Below are 26,136 nucleotides of genomic sequence, written 5' to 3'. Positions count from 1 at the left end.
TCATAATTGTTGCAATAATAACGATAATAATAATAAGCTAAATCTGTCGAGCACTTTCAGGCTGCAGTGCCTACTGTTAAATTTCCGGTTTCTGTTAATGAATTTGATTGCAGTACCCCATATATCTTTCATGTCTGTCTGCGAGCTGGGGACCAGATCAACATTTTGACAGTGTATAACACTACCTGCAATTCATCCGTGAAACTCCTTTGTTGGGGACTATTAGGAAAGAATTTTCTTTTTGCAACTTTCCTTCAATCGACATCCATGTAACCCCAAGTTATTGGCTATGTCTTTAACCCTCTGCTGACTTTTGGAGTGAAGTAAATACTTTTTTGCTTTACTTCCTTTGCTTTAGTCACTTATTTAGGGGCCCCATCAACCAAATGGTTACCACAGCATGGGGACTCTATCCCCTGTGCAAGACTCTTGTATTGTTTTAGCAAACACATCATCTTACAGTGATGTACTTCAAGGGGTACTTGCATCCATTTTATTTTTTTCCTTAAGTAACATGTTTGTTACCCTTTGGATGTGCCTAGGACGTTCTACTATTTTTTCTAATACACTCATGTACACATTTTTTTTTTACCTTCTGATGCTATTTTGAGTACTCCATACTCAGAATTACCATACTTTGTGGTTTTCGCCCTTTTCTTGGGATGCCTTGAACTTTTGCCTTCTTCCGGTCATCACAGGTCAGGAACTATCATATAAGGCATACACTTCTGCAGGATCTGGCTTCGTTTACTGGGCAAATTGAGGTTTTGTGCGAGACCTTGCCAAATATTGGGGATGGGACGGTCTTGTCCGAATCCACCTTCAAGCCAGTGAATGACTATTGCTGGACAGATATGGGGGGTGAGGTTGTCAATCATTGGACATCACTTACTGGTTTGAATGGTGCCGATCCTTGCCATTGGTGAGCTGGGATGGCATCGGGCTGGAATTTGGGATAAGCGGAGCTGTGCTGCCATTTCTCAGATTAACCACTGAAGCCAAGACCCTGAAGAAGAGGAGCCTCTGCAGAATACCGGGAAGGACCCAGGAAGACTGCTACTGAGGACTAACCAGCATTACCAGTGCCATGTCCCGTGAATCCCCGTGCTCTTGCTGCCATCCTTGGACTGGTGGGGCCAACTAGTCTGCACCCTTGCACAAGATGCCGGTCAGTAGCCCCCTGGGACCATCCTGCGATGACCAGCCTCTGCAAAGGCCTCATTGCTGCACCAGTTGCCACCCTGAGCTTGAGGGCACTGTAGACCATAGCTGGGTGCAAACTTCAGCTACTGCATCCACAACCTTTGGAACTGCTGCAACTGGACCATTGGCAGAGTTAAGTGCTCCCAGCAATTCTGAGCACTCTAAGGGAGGCCACTCGGGAAATCTGAGTTTGCGGTACAAACCTGCATACTTGTTTTCGCGCCACACCCCCACTGCTGCGTTAGGGATTGTATGGGTGTGAATCCTACTCCCTAACTATTCTTTGCCTGATCATGATGGGTGGAGTTCTGCCCAAGGATCCTACGGGGAAACCATCAGTGTGATGGGAGTGGTGGGTACCCCTCAAACCTGTTTACTCTACTTTAAACCTCCAAACATGCTTTATTTTGGAACTGGAGCTTTGCCAAAGCTTGGTCTGTGGAAATATTCGACTTTCTGCTCTCTACTCTACCTGGAACTAGGACTCTGAGGCACTGGACCTACCTGCCAGGCAGGTAAGGACTGCTAAAGCTGTATTGGCAGAGTATATGGTTTAGGGTGTAAATGCATGGTTTCCCAACTTTACTGCTTATAGTTTCTCTTGTTTCTTCATTAATTTGGACTGCTTTCTGATTTGAACATATTTCATCATGATAATCAATGTCCAGCTATGCTGTCATTCAGAAATGTTATCGCCACACAGCATGGATATGTCTGCTGTGCTCAATGCCTTTACACGCCACATGTGAGACAGGATGTTTTACCCAGTATATATATCTAGGCACCACACCCCATGACGTCGGTTCCTTTTTCCTCTTGCACTCTGTATGCTTTGGGAACGCCATTCAAAACATACCTTCTAATGGATTCTATCCTCACACGGTTTATGATCCCTCTATCCAAGCGTAGCTGGCCTCCAGAAGGTTTTCGGCTGCCAGGGGGTGCAGCGCAGCTGCATGTCTGCTCTGTCTGATTTTACACACCCGCTCTGGATATGACGTTGGGGGCAGTATATATAGTGGAGCACATTTGACCTCCGTTCCTTTTTTCTGCACAATCTGTTCACTAATCGGGAACATGCACGTTGAGCTTAAAGAAGTTCTCCAGCATGGGGTCTGGCATGGATTCACATGCTCATGAATATTCCCCGTTGTCAGGCCGGGAATCCTCTGTAAAGAAAAAATCAGTATCAGTTTCGTTTCTGATCTGTCTTTCTCAGTAGTAACCAATCACTGGTCTCTGGTCATACTGCCCCCAGCCAATGACTGCCCTCTCCCTAAGCCCCGCCTCTGGCAGCCATCCTCAGATTTTTACTGCACACTCAAATGTTGGGAGTCCTCGTGTTAAGCTCTCAAGCTTTTGCTGCGTTTTCGCGCTTTTTCAAAGAGAATTTCTCATTTTTCGGTCAAATAGAGCCTCAAGCTCCACCGTCTCTACATCCGATTAACGGGGACCCGTGTCAGATTTTTCTACGCCCCTCAAGGGTGAAGATTTCGTTGAGTTACGCTTCTTGGAGGAGTCCAGAAGTTTCTGCAGCCTATCCGAACATGGCCCAGGAGAAAGGAAGCTCGACGCCCGGAAAGCTGTTCAGGGTTTGCCCTGGATGCCAGCTGCAGAATGTGTTCAAGGAGGACGAGCACTTGAAATGTCTCTACTGCCTTCATGAGGACAAAACGCACGTGGAGAAAGGACTGTGCGTTTTGCAGGAACATGTCGGAACAGACCATCAGGGACCGACACCTTCGTCTCTCCAACTGGCTGGAAGGAAAGTCCTGTGAGCGGGCCCCGGCAACGGGGGCCCAACAGAAGGCAAAGCACTACGAGTCCGCGGGCACCGGGAGCGCCGAACGGTTGGGCTCCTCGGCTGCCAGGCAGGGCGCACCCTCTCCAGCGCCATCTACCACGAGCCAAAGCTCTGGCTCAGGGAAGAGGAAGGCCGAGAACCAGGTGAAGCTTCTGGAGAGGCCCTGGTCGAGCTCGAAGGATCCGGCAGAGGGGGAGCGAGGCTGTGACCCTCCCCCCAAGGTGAAGGCCACAGGCCCACACAAGGTGGTAAAGGCCTTGATTCACCCGGCCAAGGCCTCTATCGAGGAAGTCGCGGCAGCCCTGGCGCAGCCTGTGGAGGCGACCTCGGGGCCAGAGTCTCCCTGCCTCCGCGGAGGGAAGCCTCTTTCAGACCCATCGAAAAGACCCCCGTGAAGACCCCGGCAGAAAAAGAGGTGGGGCGGTGGCCTTTGTGGACACGGACACAGCATCCGAGGAGGAGCTGGTAGAAGTCTTAGAGGGCCTCGACGAGGGCGTCGAAGAGGCCCGTCCCCACGGGAGGGATCCCGACAAAGGTGACGACGAGAGCGACGGCGGCACCGGCGAGGGTCGTAGTTTCCCGTCGCTTCCGGAGCCGCAGGATAACTCGACGGCCATTTTGTTGGCAATACAATCCTTATGTTCGGAGATAAGGGCGAGATTGCCCTTACCACCGACGGAGGATCCGGAACCAAGCTTGACGGAGGAGCCAGAGCCAGGCCCGGCGGGAAGCCCCCCCCGAACAAGAGAAGACGGATCCATCCAGCCCCGCTTTTTCAGGCCACGTCCCTGGGGATGACACGGGAATGGACACGGCCACGACGGGTACCGGCGGTGACGACGGGACGGAGCTCCCATCAGCCCGGGCCTCCCCGCCCGGCGAGATCGGATCTTTCCATGCAATGATCGCCAGGGGATCCAAGCTTTTTCAGCTCTGCCCCGAAGAGAAGGAAGGTTTCCTTTACCAACTGCGCGAGGCCAAGAGGAAAACAGTCCTCGCCGTGCCTCTGCTGGATGACATCTGGGACGAGGGTCTCAACCTTCTCAAGAACCAGTCTACGACGCCTGCCAAGAGGGATCGGTACGAGAAGAAGTACCGGGTCCCCGACGCAGCCCCTTTGTGCCTTAGGGCACAACCAACCCCTGACTCGGTCGTCTCAGCGGCGGCTAAGAAGAAAGCGGGGTGGGGGCATCGACCTCAAAGTCAACTTTTCTGCCGGACGGCGAAGGAAAGAAGCTGGACGCAATGGGACGACGAGTTATCTGGTCGCCGGCAACGATTAAGGCGGCCAACGCCCATGCGATCGTGGCCCGCTACAACAGGGAGTTATGGTACAAGATCGCCCCCCCAACCCCCCGTTCAGACTTCATACCGGATGACAAGAGGGCTAAGGCCCTGGAGATCTTGCAAGAAGGAGAAGTGGCGTCGGACCACACCATTACGGTGGCAACGGACATTGCCGACACCGGTTTCCGCCTGCTAGGCAATAGCGTTTGCCTTAGACGACGAGGGTGCCTCAAGGCGACGGATTTCCGCCAGGACGGAAAACAGTGGATGAGTCCCTCCAAGCCATCAAGGCGGACACGGAGACAGCTAAGGCCCTAGGTGTTCTCTGGCAACGAAGGCCGTCCTTTTGGAGCACCGGAGGCAAGCAGGGTGCCTCCAAGGGATTCGGCGGTGGCTCCTCTACGTACCGCCAAGCGTCCCGCTCCTCGTCACAGGAAGCCTATAGAGGACGAGGCAAGTCGGGTGGACCCCGTCGTCGTCGCCAGGGAGGCCAAGGCGTCAAGGCGTCCTCCAAGCAAGATTGAACAGACAGCGGTGCCGGGCCCCCACCGAAGCACCCCGGTGGGAGGCTGGCTGGCGAAGTTCATCAGCATGTGGGAGTCCATCTCCACCGACCGTTGGGTGCTGGACGCCCTGGTCCAGGGGCACGCCCTTGAATTTCTAAAAAACTGCCCCCGCATTCCACCCGTGGCCAGGAAGGAAAATCACGTCCCTCAACTGCTATTGAATGTAAGGGCGATGCTCATAAAAGGTGCCATCGAGCTCGTCCCGAAGAGGCTCAGGAGTATACTCGAGGTACTTCCTCGTGAAAAAGAAGATAGGAGGATGGCGCCCCATCCTGGACCTGTGACGAACAAGTACATCAAGGCACAGAAGTTCCGGATGGTCACCCTCCAGCACGTGCTGGGACAGCTGGAGGAGGGCGATTTCCTGTCGTCGTTGGATTTGGAGGATGCGTACTTCCACATCCCCATTCTAAATGGACACCGAAAGTTCCTCAGGTTCGTGGTCCAAGGACGGCACTACCAGTTCAAGGCCCTCCCATTCGGATTGAAGTCGGCACCCAGGGTGTTCACCAAGTGCCTCGCACCGCTGGCAGCGTGGCTGCGCCTGCAGGGGATCCACATCTACCCCTACCTGGATGACTGGCTCATCCGAGCAAGGACAAGGGAGCTCGCCGTAGATCACACAGCGAAGACCGTCCAGCTGCTCACGGACCTGGGATTCTCCATCAACTTTCCCAAATCCCACCTGGTCCCGTCGCAAGTCGCACTGTTTCTGGGAGCCAAGCTCGACACAGTGGCGCGTCCGGCCTTGCCGTCGGAGTAAAGGATGAAGGCCATCCTGGGCAAGGTGCAGCGTCTGCTGGCCACGGACGTGGCCAGGGTGAGGTTCATCAAGTCCCTCCTCGGGATGATGTCCTCCTGCATATATCTCATGCGCCTGTGCTAGCTTTGGATGCGCCCTCTGCAAGAGTTCCTCGACGCCCGCTGGATCCAAGCGACGGGCAGCTTCGAGGACAGGATCCCGCTCAACGAGATCTTCCGACGAGCGATCGGTGGTGGGGCACCCGCACTCATCTGACGGCAGGCACAGACTTTCAGACCCCATCTCACCAGATAACGGTGACGAAAGATGCCTTCCGATGATGGGTAAAACCGCAGATCGACCTGTTCGCGACGGCGACGAACTCCAAGTGCCAGAGGTTCGCCCAACTGAGGAGCATGGGCGATGCTTTCCCCTGGGACGGCCTGTTCCTATATGCATTCCCTCTGTTGCCGTTGCTGCTCCGACTCGTCAACCAGCTCAAGAGGTCCCGGTGCAGGATGATCCTCGTCGCACCGGCGTGGCCGAGGCAGATCTGGTTCCCGGACCTTCTGGACTTGTCAGCGTCCCCACCAGTCAAGCTGCCGACGGATGCGGATCTTCTCTCCAGAGAAGGAGGCGCCATACTTCATCACAACCCGGAGTCGCTGAACTTGCAGGCCTGGCTCCTGCAGCACTAGAGTTTGGAGGGTATGATATCCCGGCTGACTGCAGAGAGGTCCTTGCAAAGGCCAGGGCGTCCTCAACTCTCAAGTGCTACGGACATAAGTGGAAGAGGTTCTCTGTCTGGTGCCGTGCACAGAAGATTAACCCTCTACGGATTACGCCCCCTCAAGTGCTGCCGTACCTATTGTCGCTGGCCAAGGCTGGACTGGCTCACGCCTCCAAGATACATCTGGCTGCCATCTCCCGATACACCAGAACCACAGTGGTCCCATCGCCTGGTGAAGGAATGAAGGGACTGTTCCGATCGTTCCCGCCGATGAAGGCCCCTGTCCCGGCGTGGGAGATCAATGTGGTGCTGACCAGGCTCATGGGGGCGCCATTAGAGCCCCTGCATTCGGCACCGTTGAAGTTCCTGTCGTGGATGATTCGTATCTTGTGGCCATCACCTCCACACGACGAGTGGAAGAGATCTAGGCCCTATCCTGCAAGCCTCCGTAATTGACGTTTCACGACACGAGGGTGGTGCTGAGGATGCACCCCTCCTTTATGCCCAAGGTGCCGTCGGACTTCCACCTCAACGAGCCCTTGGTGTTACCTGTTTTCTTCCCGTCGCCTTCGTCGCCGGCCGAGAGGACTTTGCACTCGCTGGATGTGGCTAGAGCGCTGAATTTCTACATGGACCGCACAAAGAGTTTTCGGAAGACATCACAGCTATTTGTGAACTTTGGACCTGTGAACCAAGGGAAGGCTCTCTCGAAGGCTTCCATTTCCAGATAGTGCATGATGCAGCCGCAGAGCCGTCATCGGTTGGCAAACCGGCCGTTTCCTGGCCGTTCGAGAGCCCATTCGACCAGAGCTATCGCTACTACCACGGCGTTCGTCTGGTGTGCCCCTGCTGGCCATCTGCAGGGCTGCTACATGGAGGTCGACGCACACTTTCAGGAGATTCTACTGCGTCGATCGGGATTCCAGGGAGGAGTCCAGGGTCGGCCAAGCAGTGCTGCGCAACCTGTACGCCTAAGGTGAGCCTGGTGAGGAGGTAAGAATTGCTTAATGTTGCATTTTTGATGTAATAAATAATGTTGAGCCTTTGCCACCTCCCGTTGGTTGTGCATTTGTGTACTGCTATGTATTCTTATATTCATGAGCATGTGAATCCATGCCAGACCCCATGCTGGAGAAGGAACAAGTTACTTACCTGTAACTGTTGTTCTCCAGTATGGGTCTGGCATGGATTCACATGCGAACCCTCCCTCCTACCCCTCTGCAGCTCTTGACTTGGTCGTACTGCCACTTTGCGTGCTACCAAATCTGAGGATGGCTGCCAGAGGCGGGGTTTAGGGAGAGGGCAGTCATTGGCTGGGGGCAGTATGACCCAGAGACCAGTGATTGGTTACTACTGAGAAAGACAGATCAGAAACAAAACTGATACTGATTTTTTCTTTACCGAGGATTCCCGGCCTGACGACGGAGAATATTCATGAGCATCTGAATCCATGCCAGACCCATGCTGGAGAAGAACGGTTACAGGTAAGTAACTTGTTCCATTTCAAACAAGGCCATGCCTAATCCATCTTAAGGTCTCAGGTTTTGAGCTTTGTGCGGATTGCAGCCGACAGATGTCGGTCTCGGATGCATACCGGATCTGCCTCTACTCCTCGGGCGAGGGCCATGAATCCCAATACTGTGGGCCGTGCCAGTCCATGCACCCGAAGGGTCTACGGAAAATGGTGGCAAAGATGGTCACCTTTGTCCACAAGGTGAAGGGTGAGGCTCTGCAATCTCGTTCGAGGTTACTAGGTACGGATCGGTGCTCCAAAGAACAGGCAGCTCCACAGAAGGAAAAGGACAAGAGGTGGAGGAAGAAGGATCAGAAGAGGTCCCGCTCTGAGTGGATCTTTGCAGTGGCATTTGTCTTCTTTGAAGAGCCACCACTCCAGGAGTTTGCCTGAGCAGTCACATGTGGTATCTTTTCCAACCCAATCTTCAGTTTTGGAAGAATAAGCAAATTTCCACATGAAGATGCTAGACCTCTTTGCCTAGGCGCCAATGGTTCCGGCATTGGTGCTGTTGCGCAGGAAACTGAACCATCGGCTTCGGCCCCACCGTGTCTGATGCGGCTGGCAGGGCACCCTCTGTGGACCACGGCTGCACACATACATGCTCGGGTCTGGCCCAAAATGAAGCCATGGTAGTTGAGCGCCCATAAGCCCAACTTTCGGGCATCACAGCCTCCGTTCTGGCACGGACGTCATCGTCAGTGCCATGGACACCGCATTTCCGCAGGAATGTGCCCCACTACAACATATATGACAAGGGTGACCAGATCCCTTGTTGGCTGGAACCTCTGGGGGTCCCAGAGGAGTTTTACTAGGAAGGTGAGAAGGTTCTGGCACTGGCAGAGGGCCTTCAAGGAGCCAGCAGCCTCAACACTTCGATTTATTGCGAGCTCCCACCCCGGGAAAGCCGCTAGTTGCATTCAAGCACTTCATGGCAAAGGTGGTTAGTACTTTGGGGTGGTCTGCTCCGTCCAAGCACAGCGTGCAATATGAGCTCTGTAACATTCTGGACAATGTTCTCAAAAAGGACACTCATGCCTTCAATATGATGGTGGAAGCAGACGTGCTCGAGGCGTGGGAGAAGGCTGCCTCCATTCTGCCTGTGGACAGAGACATGTAGGAGAAACACTATCACACCCCTTCAGACCCAACCTTTTTTTCCTCACATTCGCCAGCTTTGAGCTTGGTGGTCAAGGCTGCTGTGGTTAGCCTAAAAGCATCTACCTTCCTGTCCCTTCCACCGTGCAGGGAGAGTAAGAGGTTGGACGCATGGAGCAAGAAGGTGTTTGCGTCAAGCAATCTAGCACTGCGAGCTGTGAATGCCTCATGTGCCATGGCAACGTTTTCCTTCGGCCTTTGGACAGCGGTGACCAATGCAGCCAAACACATCCCCAAAGGGATAATGAGGGACGGATTCCAGGCCCTGGTCTCTGATGGCAGGGAGGCGGCATGACAAATGCTGCAATCAGAGATGGACACAGCGCACTGTGTAGGTACGGCCATGGCCACCAGCACGGTGGTCAGGCGGCACTACTGTCTAAGGACGTCAAGATTTGCCGGCCGACATCTAAACCAGATTTGATGGACATGCCATTCAGTGCAAAACCTTTTTGAAGCCAAGGCTGGCGGCGCCCTCCAGAAGGTTCAGTTGTCAAAGGCGACATCAGCCCTCTGTACAGCCGTCGTCCCGGGGGAGGACCCCCCCCCCAATTCATGTCACCTGTCCCACACAACGTTCCATGGCATTCAATTCCCAAGCAGAGAAAAAAATGACCAACACATAACCACACTGCCACAAAGTGATGAACACTCAATGGGCCAAGTCCATGAATCAACCCACCATGTCAACTAAAGTCAAAAATGTACACAGGGACAACAATTGCCCAGTACAACATACCAGAAACACAGCACCCAACAGTGAAGCCCTCCTCCCGTGACCAGACACAACTGCACTCGTGCTACAATGTGCGGTGACTTGCGCATATCACCATTGGACATACGTGTGTTCCAGACAATAAATGGGATCATCAAATTGTATACAGCCGTAAGGCTAACACCAATGAAGACAGACAAGCAAATAAATAAAGTTAACACACCAACAAAGTATGGGACTAAATGCACAAACCAAAAGGGACAAACAATCATGATTCCCACTAGGGGTGTATACACATGTTGGACTTGAGACTGCCCACAGATATCATGGAAGCCCAGGATGGAGGAGGTGCAGGGTGCACACCAACATCCACATGTGTGGATGATGTGTGAGGAAAAAAACCTCCATGGGTTTATGGGCCGCACGGCTATCTGGGATCAGGAGACCTGTCGCTGCTATCATCATACTCTGGTGGTGCATCTGAATGTGGGAGTGGCACGGGAGGTACACCACGTATAGTCCTGGTCTGGTCCTCGATGGCAGTGGCCACACGGGACTGAGATGCATGCAGCTGCAACGTGATGGCTCGGAGGTCTCCATGCAAAAACCTCACAGGATGCACGCAGTTCCTCCGTGATGGAACAAGTCCTCAGTTGCAACTGCTCTTCAGACCGCCTACTGCTGGATGCCTTGAGTGCAGCCAGTGGTGTCCTGAGGGACCTATACTCCAACCTCAGGGCTTCCCTTTGGGCCCGACCCTCTGCAGCCAAGGCTGCGCGCAGATCCCTCAGGTCTGCCCGTCGGCTCCTGTTGCTGGCCAGCATGTTCAGCCTGTGTGAGCGGCATGTGGACCGCAATGCTTGCTGCTGGTGCTCCACCTGTCTAGCCGGGGGAGGGGGATCATGAAATTGGCCACCCTATCCATGCCCTGAGCCAACATTAAAACAGCCTGTTGTCGTGCAACAGAATCCATGGACTGCTCCCACACAGTAAAGCCAGTTGATGCACAGACACCACGTTGGAGGACCCCACGCCCGCCTGGCCAAGGGAACCTAGCCCTTCATGTGATGGTGCTGCCTGTGGCTGCAGGACTGCATCCCTCCCCTGATCAGCTGGCACAGGCTCAGGAGTCAAGACTGTGGAGTGTGGCCCTGCAGCCGTAGCCAGCACAGACGGATGCACCAACACAGACTGGCCCTGAGAGTGGTTCTCCCCCCCCCCCTTCAGGCGCTTGGGGATGCAACAGGATCCACACTTCATGCACTCACCTGCGACATCACAGAGGCATCCATGTCTGTTTCACGACCAGAGCAATAGGCATCTTCAGAAGCTGACTCAGACTGAGTCACATCCAGGATGGCTTGCAAAATCAGTGAATTGTCATGGGCTACCACCCCACGTCCTCCACTGGTGGTTGGTCGTGGCTCACTATCCTGTACCTCCTCCACCTCCAATGCCTCATCACCTGCACATAGACAGAAAAACACATGATTAGTCATGGAAACTGCGTAGACCATACACATAGGCACCACAATGTCGACATGCAAGACATCAACCTGCCCTGTCACAATCTCACACACGTATGCATTGTCAATGCAAGTGATGGACAGCATGAAAGAAGATATGGACATGTGTGGGAAGGACAAAATCACATTTGGTGCATGGTGCCCAGCACCTGCTCCAACCATGGAGCACCTGAATGGCATAGTCCATACACCAACATCCAGGATGTAATACACATATGCCACGTACCATAGCCTTGCCTTGACCTGCTAAATGCAACAGATGTAACATGCATACCACTGTCACAGAGCCATGAATGAGGGATGTGACATGACATGTAACACAAAAACTCCATACACACAAGTCCCGCAAGGTGGCAAGATGCAAGGCTGCAGTGAAATGTTGAATGTGGACACACACGTCCCATGAGTCCATGTCACATCGACACCATTCAAGTAAAAATGCACTTTGGAGGTGATCCCGGTGGATGTAAGTGGGAGTGGCCCGTGCACCACAGGTGAACATCACACTAATCAAACACAACACACTGACAACCCATGGGAATGTAGCAGCCAGGTGGAAGTGCATACCACATGTGTCAATAGCGTGAAGAGGGTTGTAGGTGTACAGCCAACCTCCCCAGAGTGTGGTTTATGGCGTGGATGCAGTGCACATGTAAAACTGTCGGCTCTGAGGCCTGTGCCTGAGGACAGAGTTTGGGCAGGTGACTAGTGCATTCCATCATTCATCGTGGACGTCAGCAGGGGTGAGGAGTAGTGAAAGCACAACACATGTCCAATTACCCTAAGAGGGACCTGACCCGGATATGGATCACCTGCAGGCCAATTCAGGCACGGAGCCCATACCACAGGGAGGCCACTGCCAAAGAGACTCTCGCCACCAATTGATTGCAATCTGAGAAGTGATTGACCCTGAGTAAACAGTGAAGGCATGATCACAGTCTATGATAGGTAAGCCAATGCGGAAGATGGATTCGAAGTAACTGTGCCCACAGCTCCCAAATGTCCCTGTGGACATTGCACCATGAAGGAAATCAATAGCCGTACCCTCTGTGACCCAATACCAATATCAGTCCTATGGAGATGCAACACCTGTCCCCAAGACAAAAGAACAACCCACACAGTCCAGCTCAGGATGAGTTGCCGAGCACAGTTAGTAGGAGCACATATATATTGCTAGAGGACTTTGCACACCACATAAGACCAGTCCCCTGGAGACTGCGTGCCACCACGGGGAGGTGGGGAAAGGGAGACCACCCCAGCAGAGGTTGCGGCTGGCAGGGTGAACAATCAGACGTCAGAGATGAGCAGAGAGAGGGACAATGTTGAGTGGCATATGGTCACAGCCCATCAGACATCACAGGTTTGATCAGGAAGAGGGCCAAGAGGTCCCGGACAGAGGGTGTAACTGGAGGATTGAGCACGTGTGCAGATGTCCATTGTCAGGGAGTGCAGCACATCGTGCATGTGTAGGCGGCAGGACAACAAGTACGTGTCAGACCATCATGACATGGTACACCCATGGTAGTCATGTCAGTGCATGCAGAACTGCCAGACAATCAACACATGGCCATGAAGCAACGTACACATGTCCTTGACACACACCCATAACCGCTCACCAGACATTGCCTCATAATTTGGAAGGTCCCCCACACCCTGGATCAGCTCTGCATCAATCATCTGACTAGCGATATCCTCATGTGGAGTGAGTACTTCTTCCTCTGCTGCTGGTCCACCTCCAGTCATCTTAGTGGAGGAGTAGTTGGCACCCAACTTACCTCTGGCTCTGCACCGGAGGTCATTTCAGCGCTTCATTGCCTCAGAAGCTGCGTGCCTCTCAATGCCCAGGGCGCTGATGCCATCGGCTACACAATGCCAGTGGGCCATACGATAGGTGTGCGTATGAGTGCTACTAGCCCGCACAAGCATGTCAGCCTCGTGTTCCTGCACGTAGTCCAAGAGGATCTGGATCTCCACACCACTGAAGCTCCTCTTCCTCACAGTACGAGTACCCTGTGCCGTGGTTCGGGACTGAGCCTGTTTGCCTACTGCCCGCTTACCCTTCCTGCAGGGCTGTGCAGTCCCTGTGTGACTGGGACCACTTGGGTCAGTAGGGGCTGGAGCACTGGTGGCCGGTGCTGAGGCATCAGCCACTGATGCTCTGAGTGGAGATGGCCCTGCAGGCATGTGTGCCTGTATGCTGGTGGAAGGTCCCTGCGCCACACGCCTCTTGGCCTTGGTGACATGGACATGTGCCCCCTGGTCTCCCTGGGCCGGGCAGGGACCACAACAGGCATGGCAGGCAGGAGACCTGAGCCTGGGTGGCTGGCGCTGCAGCTGCCCCTGCAGCTACCGGACCCTAGCTGGTCATGCCAGCAGATGGAATAGCTGGCCCTGGTTTGCTGGTGCTGGTGGCAGGTCCCTGCACCACACGCCTCTTGGCCTTGGTGACATGGACTTGGGCCCCTGTTGAGAGGGGGGCATGTCCCTCCCTGCATGGACCTGGGAACCCCAGACCCCTTGGCTACCTCTGCCAGCTCAGTACCTCAGCCCCCTTGGCTACCTCTGCAAGCTCCAGCACCTCGGCCACCTTTTCCTCCCTTCCCACCTTTTCCCCTCCCAGTCATGGCACAGATGTAATGGTGCAATGGGGTGTGCAGCAGACAGTTGACCTGGGTAATTGGAGTGAGCGGGCAGGGCACGTGATGTTAAACGGACATGTATACCCAGCAAGGCTCAGTGTGACCCCTAGTGGAAAATGGACGGGTCGCACAACGCTCGGGCACCCCAAAAACAAAAAAACGTGTACGTGACCCCTTGGTAGCCCACGTGTGATGAAAAAAACATCCGGCAGTACACTGTGGCACCCAGCAACACAAAAAAACTATGCGAGGAACACTTAGGCTACTATGAGCCCAAAAGTGGGGTGCGCGACACACGGGAGCAACCACAGAATGAAAGAAACGAGTAGACGACTCACTGTCTGCCTCGTAGAAACAAAAAAAATGTGCGCGTATGCAACTCCCCTGCCAAAACAAGAAGTGTGCAGAGCAGTGAACTATTTGCGTGCGAACCCACAAAGAAGTAAAGTTCACACGTCCGTCCCCATGAAAAGCACATACAGTGCACTGTTGTCCTACGCAGACCTTTATCCCATTCCGAACGGCAACGCCCAATGTACAACATGTGTCACGTAATTTACATGCTTAGAGCCTTTCCTCTGATTACACGCTAATGCGCTGTTTCCGCACGTGCAGTCACTCTGTTTCCGGCTGGCCACACAAAAGAACACGGAAGAACCACGCTGCTGCCTACGAGGCCATTTACCTGCCTCCAACTGCCCCGAGCTGCCTCCTAGAGCCATATGCTGCTGCCTGCCCACTCTGTGTGCCTGCTGCCCACGTACCCTGCATTTGGTGCCTGCTCTGAAGCCATTGCCAGTGATCCTGTTGTTGTGACCACCTCTGCTGATACTGAAGACTCCGAACTGCCATTCCACTGCTCCACAGCCCAACCCCAGGACCACCTTGCCCACCCACATCTGCCTCGGTGGTTGCCATGTCCGACCAACACCATTTGAGGCAAGTGGCAACCCCCCGGCAGAGACTCAGAGGGTTGTCAGCTTCTCTTCCACAGAAGTTGGCATCCTGGTGGAGCAAGTCCTGGGGCATTATGATGCCCTCTTCCCTGGACCATCGCGAGTCGACAAGGAAGGACGGAGTAATATCTGGACGGACATTGTGGGTGCAATCCACGCGGTGGACTGGAGCATGCGAGAGGTGTGACACATGGGTGCTCATGTCACCATCATGGACGTGCATTTGTCTGAGTAGTGAGTGTGTGACTGACCAACCCCATGGATGCATGACACATGAGCATCTCAATGTGTGATTGACTAACGCGGCACAGTTGTCCCCAAGTGCACTGTGATGGGAGGTGTACATGGCCTGATGCATGACTGTCAGGTGATGTATGTGATGTGCCATGATGCATGTGAGGTTCAGCCCCTCTTCTGATGTGCTCGCAGTGCCTTATACATGGATGTGAATGTTTGTTGCACATGGCATGCATGTTTGTGCATGTATGTTGCTTGCACTGACCTCTGTGTTGCGGAGGGTGATGATGGTTGTGACGTTTGACAGTGCCACTCATGTGCATTAGCTTTGTGTCAGGCAGACATTTGTTCGGTACACTGATGCTTGTGTTCAATGTCTCCCTATCCACAGCGACAACGGAGGAAGAGGGCGGAGTTGGCGCTGTGGAGCACTGCAGCAGGGATGCCTCCACCAGGCACCGACGCAAGGCCCAGTCGTCCTCCCAGGTTATATCATCTTCCGGGAGCGAAGAGGCTAGTGCCGCGTCAGTCATCGGCCACAGCTGCTGAGGGTAGGCCCAAGAGGGTGAAGTTGGTTGTGGGCTTCTCGGCAGTGGGAGGGACAGGTGAGACCACACAGGGGCAATCCGATGCGGAAGCAGGTGGGGAGTCATCCGGTGAAGGTGGAGGTGGTGAAGGAGGAGGAGGGCACATCACCCCAGCACATGGGGCCCGGCGGGGGGGGTGATGAGGTAGGTGTTCCTGGTGCAGCCCAGGGTCAAGGGCCGGAGGCAGTGCAGGTCACCGTGGAGGGGCCTGTGACTGCTCCTGTCCCTGGAACTGCGACTGCACCAGTGTGCACCTGCGGGCATGTCTCAGGCCGGACCCGTCCGCAGGTGGCGGATGTATCCACGGAAACGGATCTTCCACTATCTGTGGATGAGGCAATTCGTGACAGGGTTGAATCTGTGCTAGCCGGTATTGCAAGGCATACATGCAGCATTCGTGACAATGTGCAGGCTTCCAATCGGGGGCTTGCACATCATCACGATTAGTTCTGTCGCCTCATCAACTGGCTAGCACAGTTCATGGTCACGAATGTGCTACGTGTGCTGGCCACTGCTGCGACCCCCCCCTCCTCTTTCTCCTCTGTGCGCCAGTTGTCCTCCCTGTCCGTCTTCCGGCCCAGATACCACCAGGGCCCCCTGTGTACCTGTCACAATCCCGGCAGCCAGTCTGGTGGAGACCACATCCCTACCACAGTCGGGAGTTGAAGGATTATCAGAGGTGGTCACCGCAGCAACAGGACCAATGACAATGGAGGAAGTGCAGGCACCAAGAAACAGGGCACGTGCACAGCAGCCCTGGGGATTTTCATCATCCCGGAGGCTGTCCTGGAGACGCAGGCACCGGGCTCATCGGCCGCAGCAGGATTGACGTAGGAGGTAACAGGACTCTGGGCCCTCAACATCACAGGGGCAGGTATCCGGCAGGAGGGAAACGTGGACCTTAACACAAGGATGTCTTCCGTGTTGGAGCGAATGGGCCAGCAGATCAGAGCGGCAGCGGGCACAGGGGGTACGACTCACCATCGCCAGGGCGGAGAACACTGTGCATCAGGCGGAGAGGCAGGCTGAGTTCCTCAAGGAGACTCGCAGGGAGTTTGAGAGGAGCACATTGGAGTCCCTGCGGGCCCTCGAGGGGAGAGCACAGGCCCGCCTCAGGGAAATAGACGCAGAGTTCGATAATGTCAAGAAACATTTGACGGGGCACGCAAGGCTCCACCCACTTATCAAGATGCCACACACTGTGTGGGACCTGAACATAGTCTTGGAAGCCCTGGCAGACATCAGGCTGGTCACCATTAAGACAGCCTTACTCGTTAGCCTCACCTTGGCTCGCAGAGTCAGTGAAATCCAGGCGCTGGTCACCTCAGAACCATATGCTACCTTTCACAGGGACAAGGTGCCTAAGGTGCCGTCTGCTTTCCATTTGAACGAAGAAATAGTCCTTTCTATGTGTTTTGCTGATCCTAAGGACGAGGCACAAAGTTCTGCACTGCCTGGATTTCGGGCACGCCCTGAAATTCTATCTTGACAGGACCAAAGGCTTCCGCAAATCAGATGCCCTGTTTGTCACTTTTGGAGGTGCAAGACCAGTCCATCAGGCCTCCAAGGCATTCATATCCTGCTGTATGGTCTCGGCCACCAAAGAAGCATAAGAGGGCCATCATAATACGCTTCCAGTGAACATGCACGCCCACGCAGTCAGTGCCAACGCAACGGCCATCGTATACCAGCGCCAGGTCCCTTGGCAAGTCATAAGCAGGGCGGCCACATGGGCCACTCCCTCGGCTTTCTGCAAGCATTAATGTTTGGATCCCGGGTCTAGATCTGATGAGGCTTTCGGACAGGCAGTTCTCAGGAACCTATTTGCTTAAGGAGGGTCTCCTCTCCACCCTGGGGCTATATTCAGTTGTTATCGCCCATGCAGTATGGAGGAAAGGGGACAGGCCGTAAGAGTAATTATAAGTTACTCACCATAGTGACTACTGTACTCTTAGTCCTTAGTGCCATTTCCTCCATACGTCCCACCATCCTCCCCCCTAATAATACTGGTGTCATTAGGCAATGTTAAATCTATTGTCGACGCGTCAATGGGGACTGAGATGTGGCGCCGGAGGGCGGAGTCAGGGCAGCGCAGGCTCCCAGGGCCGCACCCTGCTGTAGGTGATTTCAATCCGGCACACCCCCCTTCCCCCCCGCCCCCCAGAGTCAAGCCCAGCATGTAGTGCACAATTGAAACCCTTATTTATTTTTATCTATAAATTCAATATTCTGAACGATATACGACTCGTATCACACCCTTCCCCTGAACCCCGTCACCCCCCGGTTACATTGAACCAGGAATCAGGCTAGTTTGTAAAGGTAAATATGTATTTAAAATGTAATCATAATATATTTTAATCGGTAAACAACAATCACCAATGGGTTGACAGAACACTGAATGATATCTTTAATACACTATGAAACAAGTAATGCGCACAAAAACAAATGCAGCACAGAAAAGAATACTTTTGAATTGGTGTAGAACAGATGGCACTATGGTTAGGAGTTCCCCCTGCAACACCCCCAAACCCCCCAATAGACATTGTAAAGAGATGGAAGAAGAGAGCAGGTGTCCAGGAATAGCACAAATCAAACAGACTATCAGTCCCACCTTCCCCCTTCAAACACAAGAGAAAACTGAATGGACTTTTCAGCTGTCAGAATGGCCTTGAAATTGTCTTTGGAATTGACTGAGCAAAAACACCAAATGTGTTCAAAAATACTTAAATTGTAATAAATTCCTATGAGAGCCGCTTTGAACAGTTGCACACAATCACAAGCAATGGTTTAGTCAAAAGAAAACAATGGAAATCTCAAAGTCCAAGTCGGAAACAATTTAAAGCTATTTCACACGTGTAAAATTTCTCAGAATGTAAAATCGTGGCAAACCTTTCCTTACGCGATATTCGCTATAACGGGAGAATCGCACTGTTTTGCAATGTGGTTTTGGGTTCTATGGATAGCTAAGGATGTCAGGTACAAGTAGGAGTTGAAATTTCTGAGGGAGTTATAGAGGTTTTAGTAAAGGTAGTTTTTGTAAAATAGGCACAAGAATGGAAAACGGAAATGCACTTTTGAAATGACAGATGGGTTGATTACAATAGATTATGACTATAGGACAGGACCAAAGGCTTCCTATAAAAAGCAAATGCCACAGATGGATCTTACAGTCAAGTGATGAGCGTAACCCGCCTGTTGTGGATATCTTACTTCTTCAGATGAGAAAAGAGTCTGTGCAAAGATAGTTCTAGCAACACTATGGTTGTGAATGACGGATAGGATGGGTTTCAGATTGTGATAAGAAAATGCAAATATACAATGGGTCACAGTTCTTCCTATTAATACTCACAGGATACGTTATTAAATGGGACAGTCAGTTCTGGTCATGGATAGGATCTGGTCTAGGAAGAACAGCACATCAGGCACGGGATCGGGTCAGCTAGGCCGGTCACCAGATATGCACAGGATCAGCCCTCCTAGTCTGTGGATATTTCAATCAGCTGGATAGCGAGGTCCTCGGGCAAGACTAGTGGTAGCAAGCCAGAGAATTTCAGGATACTAGTTCAAAAGGCCTTCTCACACCACAGCGTTTCACTGGGTTGCAAGAACAAGTTTCAAGATTTAGACCTTGCACAAAGTCATTAGTTCTCTACTGCTTGCAAGAGTCTTGGCATCTGGATCTGGAATTATGTTAAAGCTGGATGTTGAATGCTGGATCAGAGTGCTTCGCCGGAATCGGGAAAGTGAGTGGATCTGTGAGTTCCTATGTGTTGTCCGCTGTGTCTATCCTTTAAAATGACATCACAAAAAGGTTGAATGGGCCGGTTTAGCTAAGCTTGCATTTGAGTGATCTGATCAAGGCCGGATGATGTCACATTTTATGGTTTGCTTTACAGTTCTTAGAAACTTCCCTTTAGCTACTGGTCTCAAAATTTGATTTTATACTAAATACACATTTCTACATTGGTCACTTTTACACAAATCACACACAAGGATGCCATATTTTATGTAGCATTTGTTCCTCAAAATCCTGCAGCTGTAGGGTCTTGTTTCAACTTTCTATAGAATTGTGTCCTTTTTGCTATGAACTCAATTTCCAAACTTTATGCACATTTTCACAAATGTGTGTGTTTAACATAGGAATGTGTGTGTAGGTTTTCACAATTCTAGGATTAATACATTTCACATAAAACTACATATATTGCCATTCCTGTCCAGAACATGTTAGACGGTTCTGCCGCCTCTTAAAACGTGCAGCCAAAAATTGGACTAACAGATATGTCCTTGCTATATTTTTCACCAGTTTGAATCACAAGTTATGAGTCTTTACAAATTGTTCTTTGTTCATGCTTATCAGCAAATGGTACGCCCCTTTTTCTCTCCCTGGAGTCTAGGAGCATCCCCCTCCTTGTTTGTTCCTTCGAGGAGCCATTTATGACCCTCTCACACCTCTGCTTCCTGGGCTTGGGCTGAAGGGCCTGCTATTGTTCATTCTCTTTCTGTAGACAAGAGTCTGGGTTACCCCACAATTATCTCCCCGTGAGTTTCATCTGAGAGGATATTCCTCCCCCTGGGAGAAACCTGCTTGTCCACTTCCAAAGGGTTGCAGCTCAGCCAAACTAATTTATTCTTAATTAAAAATCCAGGAAAACCAAACTTGTTGCATCAAACATAAATACATTATTTTCTCAGCTTTAACTCTGTGGGATAAAAAGCAACTGAGATCGGTATTCTTTTTAGCCACAATCCTTTTTATGTTTGCTGATCCGGCAGACTTTTTAGTTTAGATCACTTTAAAGTTTCATCAGTAACTCAATCTGACAGCTGTCATTCAGGTAACCAAGGGTAGGGCATCCAGATTCTGACAGGGGCTGTCAGTTTACATACAGTCCAGTTTTTCTGAACATTGTTTTGCTCTTCACATTAGGACTTTGTATGTTTGCAATGCTTCTTTAGATTACATGAACTTTAGCGTCAGGCAAGATTTTGGATGTTAAGAATTGTTGTATTATAAGCATTTTGGAGTTTTTAGCACCAAAGCAAATGTCATTTGTAGGCACATTTTGGAGTTTTATCTACAAAGCGCTGCTTCTCTCTCTGCAATCTGTTTGCTGGTCATGGAGCCCACTGGCACATATTCTGCAGTGTGTGCTCTATTCCACCACACATGCACCATGGGGGGCAGGTTGTGCATCCATCTTTTTGTGTGCTTGAGAACGCGGTTTTTGTAGGTTTTAGGCGCGCACAATTTCTGCCATTGTTGCAGTTCCTTGCTCCATAAGTATTAGTGATGCTGCATAGCACAGCAAAGTTGTCAATACATCCCACACCGCTAAAAGTACGTTAGTCACTATGGTGAGTAACTTATCATTTTTTATATAGTGCCGGAGGCCACAGGCATTAGTGCGCAGTCAAGAGAAGAGGTTGTAGCCAGACCAGGAGGTTTTCCTTCAAACAAGGCAGTTTTCAGTTGTTTCCTAAATTTTAGGGGGGCCTTTAGTGGTACGCAGAGCAATCCAGCAGTTTATTCCATTCCTGGGCAGCTTACACTGGAAATAAGCAATCATTCCCTTTGACCTGCTTGCCCTTGAGGCATATCAGTCTCATGGTGTCGACAGATTGCGTAGTTCTGGCAAGCTTTTGTACAGTAATACATTCTTTAATGTACTGGTGGGCATGACCGTAAAGACATTTGTGGACGATCGTGAGGGGTTTAAAATGAATTCTGGCTTTCACATGGAGCCAATGTAGCTCCCCTACTATGTGCCGTGATGGGCCAGTGCCTAGGGACGTTCTTCACTATCCAAACTGCATCATTTTGTAATACTTGAAGTTTTCCCATACAGCTCTTATATGTCCCCATCAAGAAAGCACTACACTAATCGATCCTGGGCATTATGATAGCACAAATCAACGTAGTCATTTATTTCAGAGACATAAGGCTTTGCCAATTTCACAGTCTAAAATGATATTAGGTCTTGCCTATAACAGTGTTGAAATATGAGTTGACATGCTCAGTGATGGTTCTAGAGTAATCCGCAATGTTTTTACTTTGTTAGCTAGTTTGATATGGTGGTTATCAATATCAAAGCCAATATATTGGGCCTGAAGTTTGGCATGGGCCTGGAAGGAGCTAAAGATCTAAGGCTCCATTTCATCTCCATTCAGGCACATTCTGTTGAGTGCCATCCAACTCTGTATTGCTCCATAGACTGTGGATATTCTTTCCACGTCTTTTTCACAGTTGCCAATCAGCTCCATAAGGAGCTGAGTGTCATCCGCATAATTAGTAAAAGCAACACCAAGAGTGTCAAGGAGATCACACAGTGGGCAACAGAATACATTAAACAAGGTGGGCGAAATGCAAGCAACCTGTGGTACTCCACATTCAAGTAGTTCCAGCCCAAAGCACACATCTCCCTAGACAATCCTGGTCCTCTGATCACTTAAAGATCCAAGCCAGCAAGTCACTTTCTCCAAACAATTTCCCACCCTACTCATTCTTTCGAAATGTTTTCCATGGTCCACAAGATCGAAGACTGCTGATCTAACAAAAATCAGCAGCCCTGAGTTACTTTTCTCCACAATTCTTAGCATTTCGGTTTGGAGATCTAGAACTGCGCTTTCTGTGCCGTGAAATGATCTAAACCCGGACTGTCTGTAGTGTAAAATATTTGTTTTTTCCAGATATTGTTGGAGCTGCAAGGTGACTAACTTGTTTTCAATCTTTAGAAGAAAAGGACCATTAATTATGAGCCTATAATTGGTATGATATGTCGTCAAGACTAGTTTTTTTGATAAGAGGTGTAACCGACACTTTTTTTTTTTTTTTTTTTTTTTTTTAGTATGTCAGGTACTTTATTCCTGGCAAAAGAGGCATTAGCAAAACAAGTCAGAAAAGGAACAAATAGTGAACTATTGTCCAAGATATTTTTAGATGGCAGTATTTCACCATAACACGTGGCGGGCCTCATATTCCTAAGAGTTGTTGTCATGGTATCATGAGAGACGGGTACAAAGGAGAACGTATGTTGTCCCTGATAAGTTGTTGCTTCTGTACTCACTGCTGTTGCCACATGAGTCATTTTCTTAAATTGTCTAATATCCTGAGCTGTTATAATTTTTTTTTAGAAAAAACCTGCTGGATGGCTTCACAATTCTCTGCGCAGAAAACATGTCTAGCAAAGCCTTAGGCTTCTTGAGGTCTCTCAATATTTCGAAGAGTTATAGAGAATATATCGCTGATTTATCATCTCACAAGATTTGGTTTTTGATTAGAGGAAATGTTCATCTTTTAAATGTAGTTTTACGTTTTAGAATGACCATTTTATGGATAATAGGGGGCCATGTATTTATCCTTTTACTATGTGCTGTTTTGTACTTAATCTTTATGTCTTTGGTTTTATTGTTTGTTGTATTGTGTAATTGTTATGAAAAGCCTAAATTGGCTAGTATGTAACAATTAAAAAAATAGAAAAATAAAACAAATATCACAGTTGAGAAATCATGGGAGTAACATCCATCAGAAAGAACATTACTCAGAGTTAAGTAATTTGTTCTATACTTTTAAAGCTAGCATGGTTTCTGTTAGCACTTACCTTTAGAGTACTTTATCTGCTCCTGGGGTAACCTTCATCTAATCTTTGTGCAATTAGGTGGTCATAACTTACTGGCACTGTTAAAGTAAATGCCTTTTGTTGGTTGTCCGTGAATGCAGAATGTATGTCCCTTTAGAATAGTGTTGCAGATTTGTTTCAAACAAACAAACCCATATGGCAGTCTCTCTCGTACCTACTCCTATGATTTGATATTAAGTCGTAGAGCAAAGGAAACTATGATGAATCCTGCCGAGTCCTCACAGAAACCCTGCCTAAAGTCTCCTCCAGTGAAGACAGCACCTACCTGATCCTGACCCTGGGTGTGGTATTAGCTGAGTCGATCACCTGGGAGGAGAAGACCACCAAGTGAATAGGATGACTCGGTTAGGAGGGACGCAGTATTCATCTTCGTTTGGTGAGATTTCCATAATGCCGGAATACCTAATGGCTTGTTGTCAGAGCAAGGCTTCCCTTCCTAATATTACCCAAATTGTCATTGTTAAAAACCTTTATGGTCAACATGGGAATGATATATGTAACGATCAGAGAATCAATACCACTACTTCTAATAGCTATGATTCCTCCTTAGTATTGAACAATAAAACCAAGAACCAACCATTAATTCCTCTGAAAACCTCCCTTAAAGGTATATTCCATAGGTCATTTAAACAGAGTGATTTAGATGAGGTTGAACTGACTAGGAACATTGGGGACTTCAAGTCCCACAATGCTCTACGTACTGGGATGAGGAAGAGGGGCATAACTGTAGTTGCAGTCTAGTATTTCTAATGAAACAGGCTCATGTGAAGGAACACTATATTTTAGGAATACAACAATCTGGTTACCGTGCTCGGCATGGCACAGAAACTGCCATGCTTGACCTTAGGTCCACTCAGGCTAGCATGGCAGACAAAAATCATCCTGCTCTGCTGATGCTTTTGGACCTCTCCGCGGCCTTCGATCTTGTTGATCACACTCTACTTGTGACCAGGCTCAGGGAGGTCACCCATTGCTCCTTCTCAGCCTCTAAGTGTATTGTTTCTTTCTTGGGACCACAGACAGTAAGGGTTTGTGTAGGGAACAGCCACTCTGTCCCCATTACACAAACCTGCTGCGTTCCACAGGGTTCATGCTTGTCACCACTTCTTTTTAATATTTACATTCAGCCTTAGCTTGACCTGTTGAACAGCCTGGGTGTCCAATATACCAACTACGCTGATGACTCTCAGGTTGTTCTTCAGCTCAGCTGACAATACAAGCAGGATTTTACCACTCTTAACATCTACTGTGCCATCCAGGATTGGATGGCCTGTAACTCCTTAGCCCTAAATAAAAAGAAGACAGAGCTTATGATTGTTGCCACCAAAAACACTTGCAGCAAGCTTGCATCTGGCTACTCTGACTTTTTGATTGTCAATCATATCATTCCGGTCTCAAAAAAGGTGAAAACCCTAGGAGTTGTCCTTGACGATGAACTATCAATGAAGCCCCATGTATCCTACCTTCGGTGTGCCTGTGGTTTTATCAACAAGCGCATACAATACATTCGACCTTTCATAACTGCCGAGAATTGCGCATTGCTGTCCACAGCACTAATAAATTCCAGGCTGGAGTATTGTAATAGTCTTCTGGCTCGTACTACTGCTATCAACATCCGAGCCCTTCAGGTTACACAGAACAATGCTGTGCATACCATCTTTGAGCTTCCGCATCGCACACATATCTCCACTTTCAGGAAAACTCTACACTGGCTTCCCGTAAGGCAGAGAATATCACACAAGGCCCTCACTCTTGCCCATAAGTGCTCATCTTTCTCAAGCCCAGTATATTTATCAGATTGCATTAAGAGCAAGACATCCACAAGAACTCTTCGGTCTGCCGCAGCTCCCATACTTGTCCAGCCAAGATTTAAACTGACTTGCTTTGGCAGCAGAAGCATTGACATCCAATCCCCTCTTCACTGGAGCTCTCTTCCCATTTCTATGCGCCAAGTTGAGAACTAATTACCCTTCAAAAAGGCCATCAAGACTCACCTTTCAATATCAGTCCTGATTAATGGGATCTGTCCTCCACCGTTCTCTTCCGGTCTGACTCTTGTGTTTGTGAGTCTTGTCTTGATTTTATGTGCGCCCTGAGGCCTGCAGGAATGTGGCGCTGTACAAAAATTTAAATGAATAAATAAATGACCCACACCTGAGCAGGACTTTTAAATATACAAGGCCCCTTCAGGTGCAGTCAATTACAAATGGACCGCAACAGTGAGAGTAGCAGAAGTAGAGTCGAAGACACTGGAGCTGCCACTTTTATTGTAGTGGGACGCAGTGCTGTGAGAGTCACTCTCTTGATCTGGCGTCCTAATCCAGTGGTTAGCATTCACCTGTGTAGAAGGCACGGGTCGTGAAAGTGTGACCGGAGCGGTCAGACGCCCAGGACCCAACAAGAGAAGAAGTTCCAGCAGCGGGACGAATGGAAGCACAGGGAAAGACCAGTGAGTTGGCCTTCAATAGGTAACCCCGGGGTGCTTCGCCATAGACCACAGGCTGCCAGTAACCCTTTTAAATACTGAACAAATGAATTCATGTATTTTTGGCGCAACACTCTTAAGAGATACTGAGTGGGGAAATATTGTAACCGCCATTGCCAAAGTGTAGAGGGAGCAATATTTGAGCAAGATTAATGTAATCTACAAAGAGGAAGATTAATTGAAAGGGAAAATAACCAGCATTGCCTAAGCCAAAGAAAGGCAATTGCAAACAGGATGATACCATTTCCTTATTAATCTACCAAAAGGGACATTACTTTAAATATAATGACAACCAGTATTGCCTAAGCCAAAGAGGGGCTATTATATAAAAAAGGAGTATACATCTTTCCT

General features: G+C 50.1%; 1 protein-coding gene across 1 annotated transcript in view; it reads left to right on the top strand.

Annotated features, from left to right (window-relative positions):
* Positions 1–26,136, top strand: part of NUP210 (nucleoporin 210) — a 1,233,892-nt gene that overhangs the window by 824,148 nt on the left and 383,608 nt on the right. The gene's annotated exons all lie outside the window — the stretch shown is intronic.

Source organism: Ambystoma mexicanum, chromosome 2p (genome assembly GCF_040938575.1).
Source record: "Ambystoma mexicanum isolate Mex_15411 chromosome 2p, UKY_AmexF1_1, whole genome shotgun sequence".
Taxonomy (NCBI): Eukaryota; Metazoa; Chordata; class Amphibia; order Caudata; family Ambystomatidae; genus Ambystoma; species Ambystoma mexicanum.
Note: the sequence above shows the minus strand (reverse complement) of the source record. Positions and strands in the feature narration are given on the sequence as shown.